The sequence below is a fragment of the Pelobates fuscus genome, chromosome 1 (genome assembly GCF_036172605.1).
Source record: "Pelobates fuscus isolate aPelFus1 chromosome 1, aPelFus1.pri, whole genome shotgun sequence".
Classification (NCBI taxonomy): Eukaryota; Metazoa; Chordata; class Amphibia; order Anura; family Pelobatidae; genus Pelobates; species Pelobates fuscus.
The window spans coordinates 400636764-400649188 of NC_086317.1; positions in this window are offsets into that span (position 1 = coordinate 400636764).

Sequence of the window (12425 nt, forward strand, 5' to 3'; positions counted from 1 at the left end):
CTGCATAGTCTTCAACTTGTTTCTTCTATCCTCACCTTCAATCACTCCCTTAAAACATATTATCATGCCACTAACACAACCTAAGGTGCATGCTGGATTTCAAATTGCCTTTTAGAATGTAAGCTTTGAGACAGAACAATCAAGCTTATTGTGTCAGTTACATCATTTACTACATTATTATTATTTTATTATTTATGTAGCGCCATCAGATTCCGTAGCGCTGTACAATGAGTGGACTAACTGACATGTAATTGGAACCAGACAACTGGACATACATAATCTGAAGCTAAATAAACTGTTTAATTCTGAACTCCCTTGAAGATCCTAGTCATGTGAGAAATATTCTATCCTATTAAAAATATCGATTAACAGCTGCATACATTACTGCTAAGAATGGATGCACCGGGAATAATGCTTGAATACTGAATGCCATTCAAGCATTCTCCCACTTTCATCAGGAAGCAGCCAACTGTTTTCCACGTAAGCACATTGCACAGCATCAAGCATTAATTTATTTTTGCTCAAGTCAGCAAGCTCTAGAAAGTAACAGCCAGAAGACAAGTAAAGAGATGGGAATAGCTGGATGGAGCCATGCTTGTGAATGGATTTGCATTTTGGCCTTTCAGCCTTTTAGCAGATGGCCTTTCAGTAGATGGTGAAGAGAGGCATGGCTAGGGGCTTACCTCCCAAGCTCCCTACTTAGTAGGGACGGCCCCTATTGTGAGTCCAAATCCCTCTGTACCCCTTTTCTATTCTAATGTCCCTCTTTTCTAAAGAAACACTTTCACTCTGCAAGTTTTACCTTTATCTTAATCTTAGTCTCTGTAGAGGCTGCTTTTTCTTATGGAGAGTGACAATCTTTACCACAATCTATCAGTAAAAATTATTTTACAGAAGGGCAAACTGCAGACATCAATGACAGAGGGGAAAAAAATGGCAGCACCTGGATATTGAGATTTGGCGCAGAGAATAAATGATAATAAATATATAATAATAATACATTATTAAAGGAAACAGGGCCAGCCTTAGGGGTGTCTGAGCTGTGCAGCTGCACAGGGTGCCATGGACCAAGGGGTGCCATGTGGCCGACACAGCTCTCACATGGTCGGGTGACAAGCGTGCAGGGGAGCTAAAACAGGTACCCGGGTCGAGGATTTCATTATTCTCCACCCGGGTCTATAAAAAAAAAAAAATTAGAGGCAGCGGGGGCAGGGCTTACCAAGCAGTGGGGGGGCTTATCACGAGGTTGATGCAGGGCTAATACCTACCCGAAGCCCCTGGTAACTGCTGCACAGGAAGAGGGAAGAAGGAAGGTGTCCCTGCTTCCCCTAAAACCAACTGCATCCACCCCCCCTTCCAGCCATAAAGCAAAGAGGTGTGTGTGACTGTTTGCCTGTTTGTGTGTGTGTGTGTGTGTGTCTGACTGACTGCCTGTGTGTGACTGTCTGTCTGCCTGTGTGTGTGTGTGTGTGTGTGACTGTCTGTCTGTGTGAGTGACTGTCTGACTGTGTGTGACTCTAATTGTGTGTGTCGCTGTAGCTGTGCCGTTGTGTGTGCCTGTGCCTGTATATGTGATTATCTGCCTTTAACTGATTGTGTGTGTGTGTGTGTGCCTACCAGTGTGCGTGAGTGTCTGCATGCCTGTAACTGAGTGTGTATGACTGTCTGCTTTTAATGTAGTATGTGTGACTGTCTGCTTGTGACTGTGTGTGTGACTGTGTGCCTGTAACTGTTCGTGATTGTGTTCCTGTAACTGTGTGTGACTGTCTGCCTTTAACTGTGTGTTTGGCTCTGTGACTGTCTGCCTGTAACTGTGTGTGTGTGTGTGTGTGTGTCTGTGGCTTGTAACTGTTTGTGTGCCTGTGCAATAATCATGCTGTCTAATCAGCATCTTGATATGCCACTGATTATCTCGGCAAAGGGGAAATGCCCACTAACACAAATTTAGACAGATTTGTGCACAATATTTGAGAGAATTAGGCCTTTTGAGTACATAGAAAAAGTCTAATATATAATAAGTGTGGATAAATTATGATTTAACAGACATATAAAATACATAAGATGGACAGATGCATCTGCCCTTAAGGGGTTAAAAACGACCAAAACATTTCACAAAACCTTGTGACCCTATCATGGTGTAAATTAGTAGCTGTTTACACTTGAGCCACATTCACACATGTCCAACTTAAATTGAAGGCCTTCATTAATTTCAATAGTAGATAAGGCTGTCAGAAACACCTGCCAGACATCGTAATGTCAGGGGCTCAAATAAGTCTAAGGATAAATTCTGTATACATAGATTGCTTGACCTGTGAATATTGTTTGCTCTCCTTTTTTTTTTTTTCATGAGTGTAATCAGCGTGTAAGGTTATAATAAGATATAGAGTTATCAACATGGCATACAGTCTAGTTAAGTAACCACTAATCTAAAGTAATGTTAAAGGGACACTATAGACACCCAGACCATTTTTTCTCAATGATGTAGTCTAGGTACAATGTCCCCCTCATTTTAATCTTGCAATGTAAAATATTCCCATTCTGGCAATGTTAACAGAACTGGGTTTAAATCCCTCAAGTTGCTGTCCCTCTGACAGGAGATTCTTCCTCCAAAACAGCTGAGTAAAACTCTGCTATTTCTATCAGATGGTCCCTTCTGATTAGCACAGCACGGCATTTTGCCACACATGCACACTAGCCTCCTTATCCTTTTACTATGTGAAATCATACAAAGTCTGCAGGTCACTTTTTGTGATTGTGGAAAATCCCTGAACTATTTTTCCAAAGCAATGACCCAAACACACAAATAAAACTAAAGTAACAGAAATTCATCGCTTTTAGGAAGTAAATAAAAGTCGGGCCCCAGGGGCGTCCCTAGAGCATTTGACACCCGGGGCGGATCCTGAGTGTGGCACCCTCCCCCCCCTTCCCAAATGTAAACATTTAAATGTTTTCTTTGGGGGGGGGGGGCTTGGGGAGCACAGGACTGGGGCTCCCCGCATACAAAGCTCTAAAGCCCGCTAACCGACTAGTCTTGTACTGCATCTGACCTCCACCCATAAAGAGTGATGCCGGGAACGCAGCGAGAACCAGCTGGTGCAATCCTGAATCAAACTGCGGCGGATTACTAGTCCAGAGCTACTGAGGCCTAGCGCGGTCCCGGCTGGGAGTGGTGGCCGACCTTCACAGCGGGGCCAGCGGGCTAAATCGCAGCCGAATCCCCCCTCAGGACCGGTGGGGGTCATCCCGGTCCACAAAACCCACTGCTGCCGCCTCTTACCTGGGTTCTCCAAGCTACACTGATCGCACAACAAGCTTGCACAGAGGGAACCAATGCACTAATCAAAGAGACACAAAGCCTAGCACCATGTCAGGCTGATCTCCTGGAGTTAAACAGTAACAGCAAAGACCGTCTAGACCCAGAGGCACTGGACACGCCCGCGGAAGAGCGCAATACTTAGAGCCCTCAGCACCAACCAGGATGGAAAGAACTTGGCCTCCAGCGGTCACCGAGTTCATGGCAGCGAGGAACTAGTCCTATAACAGGTCAGGGGCAGGAGTGCCGCCTCACACCGACTTACGGTTACTTACGGTTTATTCTTAGTTACTGATACCAAATAAAACAACAAAGGATGTTACATGATAATGGATGTTCAACAGCAGATGGTAATTGCTGGACTTCTGATGGGAGAGTTACATCGTTGTACAGGAAGAAGAGCCAGGAGACCTCGTGTCCCTTTGTACAGTTACTATATAGAAGTGCCCATACTGACGTCAGAGCATAACTCTGGCCATATTAGGACAAAACCCTTAATCCACATTCCAGACCTCTCATACAAGGAAAACCATTGTGACTTATTGATACCATCTGTTACTTATGCCAATCCAGACATCCATATGTAATCAATGGAAACATAGAATATGCAATATTCTACACATAGTCACATGCAGATAGTCACACATACAGTCACAGACAGTCACGCACACAGTTACAGGCAGACAGTCACACACACATAGTCAAATGCAGCCAATCACATACACAGTCACAGGCAGACAGTCACATATACAGTCACACACACAGTTACAGGCAGACTGTCACACACACAGTTAAAGGCAGACAGTCATACACACATGCAGGCAGACGGTCTCACACTCACAGTTACAGGTCACACACACACACAGACGGTCACACACACACAGTTACAGGCAGACAGTCAGACACACACAGTTACAGTCAGATGCACACACAGTTACAGGCATTTACACACACACACACAAACAGAGTTCAAGGAAGACAGTCAGTCACACACAGTTACAGGCAGACAGACACACAAACACAGTTACAGGCAGACACACACACACACACAAACACACACAGTTACAGGCAGGCAGTCACACACACACACACACACACACACACACACTCACATGCTGACAGTCACACACACACACACAGTTACAGGCAGACAGTCAAACACACACTCACACACACAGTTACAGGTAGTCACACATGGACAGACACACACACACACACAGTCTCTCTCTCTCACTTACTTACAGACATTGGCTCTGCCCCCACCACCAGATTGGCTCCCACTTTCCTTTCGTGTGGCCGGTTTTGAAGTAGCTGCATTGCTGGTCTCTGCTTGTTTGAGTTGTGTCGGCCGCCCAGCGCCCAAGCTGCCATGGCAGCCTGTGTGGCCACACAGCTCACACATGCCTGGCCATGACACTCCCCTACCTGCTGGCACCCAAGGCAGACCGCCCGCCCCACCCTTAGTAGGCCATAATGTTGATGGCTTATAACTCACAGAGTTCTTTGAAGGAAATGGCCAGGGATACATGGAAGTTGTAGTTCAACAAAATCTGGGGAGCCAGGGTTTGAGATGCCTGTACCAAGCATTATGCTAGCAGGGCCGGACTGGGAATGAAAAGCAGGCCTGGAAAAAAATTCCATACCAGCCCCGTAATGCATCGCGCCAGCATAGTGCGCAGATATGGAAGCGGAAAAAAATTGAAATCTATCACTCAAACATGAAATAAAGCACTTATAGGGCTTCAAAATAAAGCAGAGCAGATTTTATTGTAAGCAGACGCAGACGTGCATTTGCATATAATCCAGGTTTCAGTCCAACTACCTTGATATATTAAGAAATGTTTGGTCATTTGGATTGAAATAGTGAATGTATGCTATTGCACAGCAGTATAAAAAATATGTTATCTTGCTCATTTTGAAGTAACGAGTGTGCTCTTCACTTTGGCCGACAGCTGGATGATCTCCTATAAGAAAGCATTGGGAGGCTATTGCGTATGTGTGGCAAAAAGCTGTGCTTCACCACACCAATCAGCATCTCCTCATAGAGATACATTGCATCATTGCATCTCTACGGGGAGCATTCAGGACCTCCATGCAGAGAGTGTAGATGCTCAACATAGGTGCTGCACACTGTGCAGCACTGGACTAGAAAGCATCTCTAGTGGTCGTCTGAGTGACTGTCACTAGAGATGTGCCTAGGCAGCAATGTAAACACTGCCTTTTCTATCAAAAGGTAGCATTTACATTGCTCAGCCTACAGGGACAGGCTATAGACACCATAACCAATACAATTAACTGTAGTCAGTGGCGGACTAAGGGGGAGCAGAGGGGGCGGTCCGCCCCGGGTGCCACCAGGTTAGGGAGGGGCCATAACCCAGGTCTGAGAGCTAAAGGGGGACGTGTGAGCTGTGCCCCATGGCAGCTGGGGTGTCGCACAGCTCACAGGCAGAGACAAGCAAGCTGAAGTGGCCGCACAGAAGTTTGGGGGCGGAGCTATGGCTGTTTGGGGCGTAGCCAATCCGAAAGCGGGGGTGGGGCTTAACACAGCCCTTACCCGCTGTAGCGGTAATTACCCTTTCCAGGGGCCGGTCGGGCTCATCCGACGGCTGCAAGAGGAAGGCGGGCAGTGACCGCGAGAAGCGGTCACGTGTCCCGCCTGACTCTAAGAGAGCGCCGCGGGTCTCGGGCGCGCTCTTAAAGGGACAGTGGAAGCCTAAATTGGCAAAGGCCTCCCTGTCATGCCACACTCCCCATACACTTACCTTTTGGGGGCGTGGATGTGACAGGGACCAATCAAAATAGATGTTTAGGCATATATACTCACCTTTTTCCCTTAGTTCCTTGCCCTATCGTGGTTTCTGTTTCAGTTCCCTTTAGCGCTTGTTGTGTTCAGTTGTGTTCCTTCGTACTTGACCTTGGCTTTGTTTCTGACTATGTTTTCTCTTTATCCTTATCTGTTCTGTTTGCAGGCTTGCTGTTTACTGTGTACCAGACCCTGGCTAGTCCTAGTTTACGCTGTCTCTTTGTGCCCTTGACCTCGGATCGCTCCTGACTCTGTATATCTCTCCTTTACGTTGAGTCCGGTAGACGTATCTCCCCTCTGTGTTGTCTTCTGTTTAGTTGAATTCTGCGTGTTAGGGTATATTTTCGTTACATTACGATAGGGCCATGGACCCCGCAGATTTAGCTCAGCAGATGGCGTCTCATGAGGCTAGATTTGTAGAGCAGGATCACCGTATGGATCAGATAGCCCAGGCTCTCCAGACGCTCTTATCTAGAACTATTCCAGCAACCACACCTAACCCTCCTACACCTCTTCTTCCTGAAGTATCTACTTTGCCTAATACTTCGGCCCATTTAACACCTCCTCCTAGGTATGGAGGGGACTCTAAGACATGCAGAGGTTTCATTAATCAAATAGAATTCTACTTTGAGATGTATCCATGTTCCTTTCCCACAGAAAAGTCTATGGTGGGGTTCCTTATCCACCAACTTACCGATAAAGCTCTTGAGTGGGCAAATCCTATTTGGGAGGCTAATGGACCTATGGTGCATGATTTCAATAGTTTCCTTACGGCTTTTCGTAGAACTTTTGACACAACGAAAAGGTCAAAAAATGCCGCAAGAGCATTAATGAGAATTAAACAGGGTTCTAGGTCTGTGGCTGACTATGCCATTCAGTTTCGTACCCTTGCTTCACAGGTAGATTGGACCAACAATGGGTTAACTACTGCATTTATGGAAGGTTTATCTGACACTATATTGGATGAGGTAGCAGCTAGGAAGCTTCCTATTGCATTAGAGGACCTTATTGACTACCTCATTGATATAGATAATAGGATTCGTGACAGGCTCTATACTAAAAACAGGAATAGACGTTTTGTTACACCTATTAACCCCAGAGTTGATAAACCTGAGAGTGTTAAAGTATCTGAGGAGGAACCCATGCAATTAGGGGTTGCCAAACTCTCTGATACTGAAAAATTACATAGGAGAAGGGACGGACTCTGCATATACTGTGGTAGGAGAGACCATATGGTAAAGGAATGTCCTTTGCTTCCAGAAAACTCTCGCACCTAAGACCTTATAGGGGACTGGCCTTGGGTGTGATATCTAAGTCTCCTAAATTGCTTCCTAACCGTTTGCTTCTCCCTGTTTCTTTGCATATGGGAGAGAGTTGCATAGCTGAGCACATACACGCCCTGGTTTATTCATAGACTCAAATTTCATAGACTCTGGTTTTGTTAAGAAAAACAACATTCCCATCAGAGAGAAGGAGATACCCTTGGCCGTTGAGGCCATAGATGGTAGACCATTAAGTTCTCCAGTTGTTACTCATGAAACTGTACCGTTACCCAGGTCATCACCTCTCCCTCTTCTCACGTCGTGTTAGGGTACCCATGGTTACGTGCTCACAATCCCATTTTCGACTGGGAGTCGGGGCAAATAAAATCATGGAGCGAAGCCTGCCACGAGTCTTGTACTATTGAAGTCACCCCTTTGAATTCTATTAATGTTCCTACTACTCCTCCTTTGTCTACTGTCTGTCTTCGATAAAAGGGAGGCTGACAAATTACCGCCTCACAGACCCCACGATTGTGCTATCGATTTATTGCCTGGCACGATACCTCCAAAGGGCAGGGTGTACCCTTTATCTGTTCAAGAAAACCGTGTCATGGAGGAGTATATTAAGGAATCACTAGAAAAAGGGTTTATTAGGAGATCCTCTTCTCCGGCTGGAGCGGGGTTCTTCTTTGTATCGAAGAAAGAAGGTGATTTAAGACCGTTTATCGATTAGAGAGGTCTAAATAAAATCACCATCAAAAATGCATACCCTATACCTTTAATCACGGAATTATTTGACAGGCTAAAACATGCTACTGTATTCACTAAATTGGATCTTAGAGGTGCATACAATTTAATACGTATTAAGAAAGACCACGAATGGAAGACGGCATTTAACACTAGATCTGGCCATTACGAGTATACTGTTATGCCATTTGGTCTATGTAATGCCCCAGCAGTATTTCAAGAATTTATTAATGACGTCCTAAGAGACTTTATTCACACATTTGTAATTGTGTACTTGGACGACATATTAATATACTCTACAGATTTACACACTCATCACAGACATGTTACAACAGTTCTGAAGACCCTTCTTGCTAATGGTCTTTATTGTAAACTGGAAAAATGTCTATTCGACCAATCCGAAGTCCAGTTTTTGGGATATTTGATTTCCGCTAAAGGTTTTCGTATGGATCCCAGGAAGCTTTCTGCTGTCATGGAATGGCCTCTACCACAAGGTTTGAAAGCCATTCAGCGTTTTCTTGGTTTCTCTAACTATTATAGACGCTTTATTAAAGGTTTTTCCTCTATTGTAGCGCCTATCACCCGTATGACAAAAAAGGATGGCAATACTCGTGTCTGGTCTCCCGAGGCACTTCAGGCATTTGAATTTCTTAAAACTACGTTCACATCTGCACCTATTTTACAGCATCCTGTCCCCTCACTGCCCTATATTCTTGAAGTTGATGCTTCTGATATCAGGGTAGGTGCTGTCTTATCCCATAGAGAGTCACCTGAAAAGCCATTGCATCCTTGTGGCTTCTTTTCTAAACAAATGTCCAAAGCAGAAAAGAATTATGATGTGGGTAATCGCGAACTCCTTGCTATTATTTTAGCACTCAAAGAATGGAGACATTTGTTAGAAGGAACTAAGGATCCCATCCTCATATTTACGGATCACAAGAACCTATCCTACCTTAGTGAGGCTAAAAGATTGTCTTCTAGGCAGGCTAGGTGGTCACTGTTTTTGTCCCATTTCAATTATATTATCACCTATAGGCCAGGTGATCATAACACTAAAGCAGACGCTCTGTCCAGACAGTTCAAAACTGCTTACAAACAGGAGATTGATGTTACTCCTGTCATTCCCCCAGACAGGATAATAGCTACTACTATTTTGTCTATTTCCTCGTCCCTCTTGCAGACCATACAAGCGAAACAAAGCATGGCACCTAGCGAGAGGCCTACTGATAAACTATTCGTTGATGTTCCTGAGAGACGGGATATTCTGTCGTTGTATCATGACACTAAGACTGCTGGACATCCTGGTATTTCCAAAACGGTGTCAGCTGTTTCTCTGTATTTTTGGTGGGATTCCTTGCGCAAGGATGTCACCGACTATATAGGTGCTTGTACTACTTGTGCCTGTATGAAATCTTCTCGTAGAGTTCCTTGTGGGCTGTTGCATCCGTTACCCGTTCCCAAGAGACCTTGGTCTAACCTGTCCATGGATTTTATTGTTGAATTACCCCCTTCGAATGGTAACACTGTTATCCTAATGATAGTAGATCGGTTTTCCAAGATGGCTCACTTTGTGTCTCTTCGCAAGCTGCCCACGTCTAGGGAACTGGCACTTATCTTCGCTAGAGAGGTGTTTCGGTTGCATGGCATTCCTGTATCTATTGTATCCGATATGGGTAGCCAATTTATTTCCAGGTTCTGGAAAGCTTTTTATTCGGAAATGGGTATTACTCTCTCGTTTTCTTCCGCTTACCACCCCCAGTCTAATGGAGCTGCTGAACGTGCCAATCAATCTCTGGAGCAGTACCTTCGTAGTTTCGTATCCCACCATCAGAACAATTGGGCTGACCTTCTTCCTTGGGCTGAGTTTGCTCGGAATAACGCTACTCATGATTCTTCCGGCAAACGTCCTTTTTACATTGTCTATGGCCAGCATCCTGTTGTTCTTCCGGCTGCTTTCTCCTCACAGGGCATGCCAGTTCTGGATGAGCATTTGGCTGGTTTGCGTAATACTTGGGAGCAGGTTCAGCGTTCTTTGGTGGATTCCGCTGCTCGCCAGAAGGTGCATGTCCTCCATCAACAACACGTCTTTAAAGCGTCCTGTCCTTGCCAGCGTGGTTGTGGGAGGAGGAGGATTACTTTCACCTCTTCCCCTGTTAGATTCCCGTTGTGCTGTGACATCACCGTTATACGCTGTGTAAAGCATACTTTTTAATTTATTTTGCAAATGCTGCATCCTTTCCGACTTGTTGTAATTTGGTAACATTTCAGACACTTTCTGCTTATACCGGGGGTCTAGTAGCGTGGACACCCAGTACAGGTAGTTCTCCTTCAGCCTTTTTATACGAGGGTCCCTCAACAGGCACGACAGCATGAAAGACCCCATTTGCACAAGGTTGGATGCCGAGCTACTCATTTCCCGTTCCTCCTCCTCAGTGATCTCAATGAAGGTATGTTCTTCCCCCCAGCCACGTACAACACCACGGGTACCAGATAGGTGACAACGAGCACCCTGGGATGCCTGTTGTGGTTGGTCTTCCTCCTCCTCCTCAAAGCCACATTCCTCCTCTGACTCCTCTTCCTCACAATCCTCTTCCAGCGTTGCCGCAGGTCCAGCAAGTGATGCTGATAAGCTGATAAGGCTGTTTCTGGTGGTGATGGTGACCACAACTCTTCCTCTTCACGCTCATCTACGGCCTGATCCTCTTCGCAGGAAGAAAACAAATGGTATGATGTCGCTGATGGTGCCTTCGGTGCGACTGACTAGGTTTGTCACCTCCTCGAAAGGACGCATGAGCCTACAGGCATTGCGCATGAGCGTCCAGTAACGTGGCAAAAAAATCCCCAGCTCCCCAGAGGCTGTCCTAGCACCTCAGTCATACAAATATTCATTAACGGCTTTTTCTTGTTGGAGCAGGCGGTCGAACATTAGGAGTGTTGAATTCCAAGGTGTCGGGCTGTCGCAAATCAAGCGCCTCACTGGCATGTTGTTTCACCGCTGGATATCTGCAAAGTGCGCCATGGCCGTGTAGGAACGCCTGAAATGGCCACACACCTTCCTGGCCTGATTCAGGACGTCCTGTAAGCCTGTGTACTTATGCACAAAGCGTTGTACGATCAGATTACACACATGTGCCATGCACGGCACATGTGTCAACTTGCCCAACTTCAATGCCGCCAACAAATTTGTTCCGTTGTCACAAACCACTTTGCCGATATCCAATTGCTGCGGAGTCAGCCACTTTTCCACCTGTGCGTTCAGGGCGGACAGGAGTGCTTGTCCGGTGTGACTCTCTGCTTTCAAGCAAGTCAAACCCAAGACGGCGACACACTGCCGTATCCCGGATGTGGAATAGTACCTAGTTAGCTGGAGGGGTGCCGTTGATGTGGAGCAAGAAGCAGCAGCAGAAGAGGACTCAGCCGAGGAGGTTATGGAAGAGGATGGAGTAGGAGGAGTAGAGGAGGTGGCAGCAGGCCTGCCTGCAAGTCGTGGCGGTGTCAACAACGCCTCTGCAGAGCCACGCATTCCATGCTTGGCAGCCGTCAGCAGGTTTACCCAATGCGCAGTGTAGGTGATATACCTGCCCTGACCATGCTTTGCAGACCAGGTATCAGTGGTCAGATGGACCCTTTCCCCAACACTGTGTGCCAGACATGCCATTACTTCCTTTTGCACAATCGAGTACAGGTTGGGGATTGCCTTTTGTGAAAATAAATTTTGTCCGGGTACCTTCCACTGCGGTGTCCCGATAGCCACAAATTTTTTGAATGCCTGTCAGATGCTGGGCAAGGGGGTGACTTTCTGACATTGGCTTCTTACGCTCAAACATGTCCTTGACAGACACCTGACTGTGGGCAGATGAGCGGGAACTGCTCAAGGCGAGAGACGGAGTGGCGGATGGTTGAGATGGGGCAAGGAGGACAGCAGTGGTTGACATGGCTGAAGATGCTGGACCAGGAGGAGGATGGAGGCTTTGAGTTTCTGTGCTGCTTGTACTCATGTGTTGATCCCATAGGCGTTTGTGATGTGTGATCATGTGCCTACGCAAAGCAGTTGTACCTAGGTGGGTGTTGGACTTCCCACGACACAGTTTCTTTTGGCACAGGTTGCAAATGGCATCGCTGTTATCAGAGGCAGACACACAAGAAAAATTGCCACACTGCTGAGCTCTGCAATGACGGCATTCTGGTGGTGGACACAGCATGCATTGATTGGCATGCTGTCGGGCTGACCCCGGGTGCCGATGCATGCTGTCTGACTGTGCCACTAGCTCCTTGCGACGACCTCCCCCTGCTTCTAACT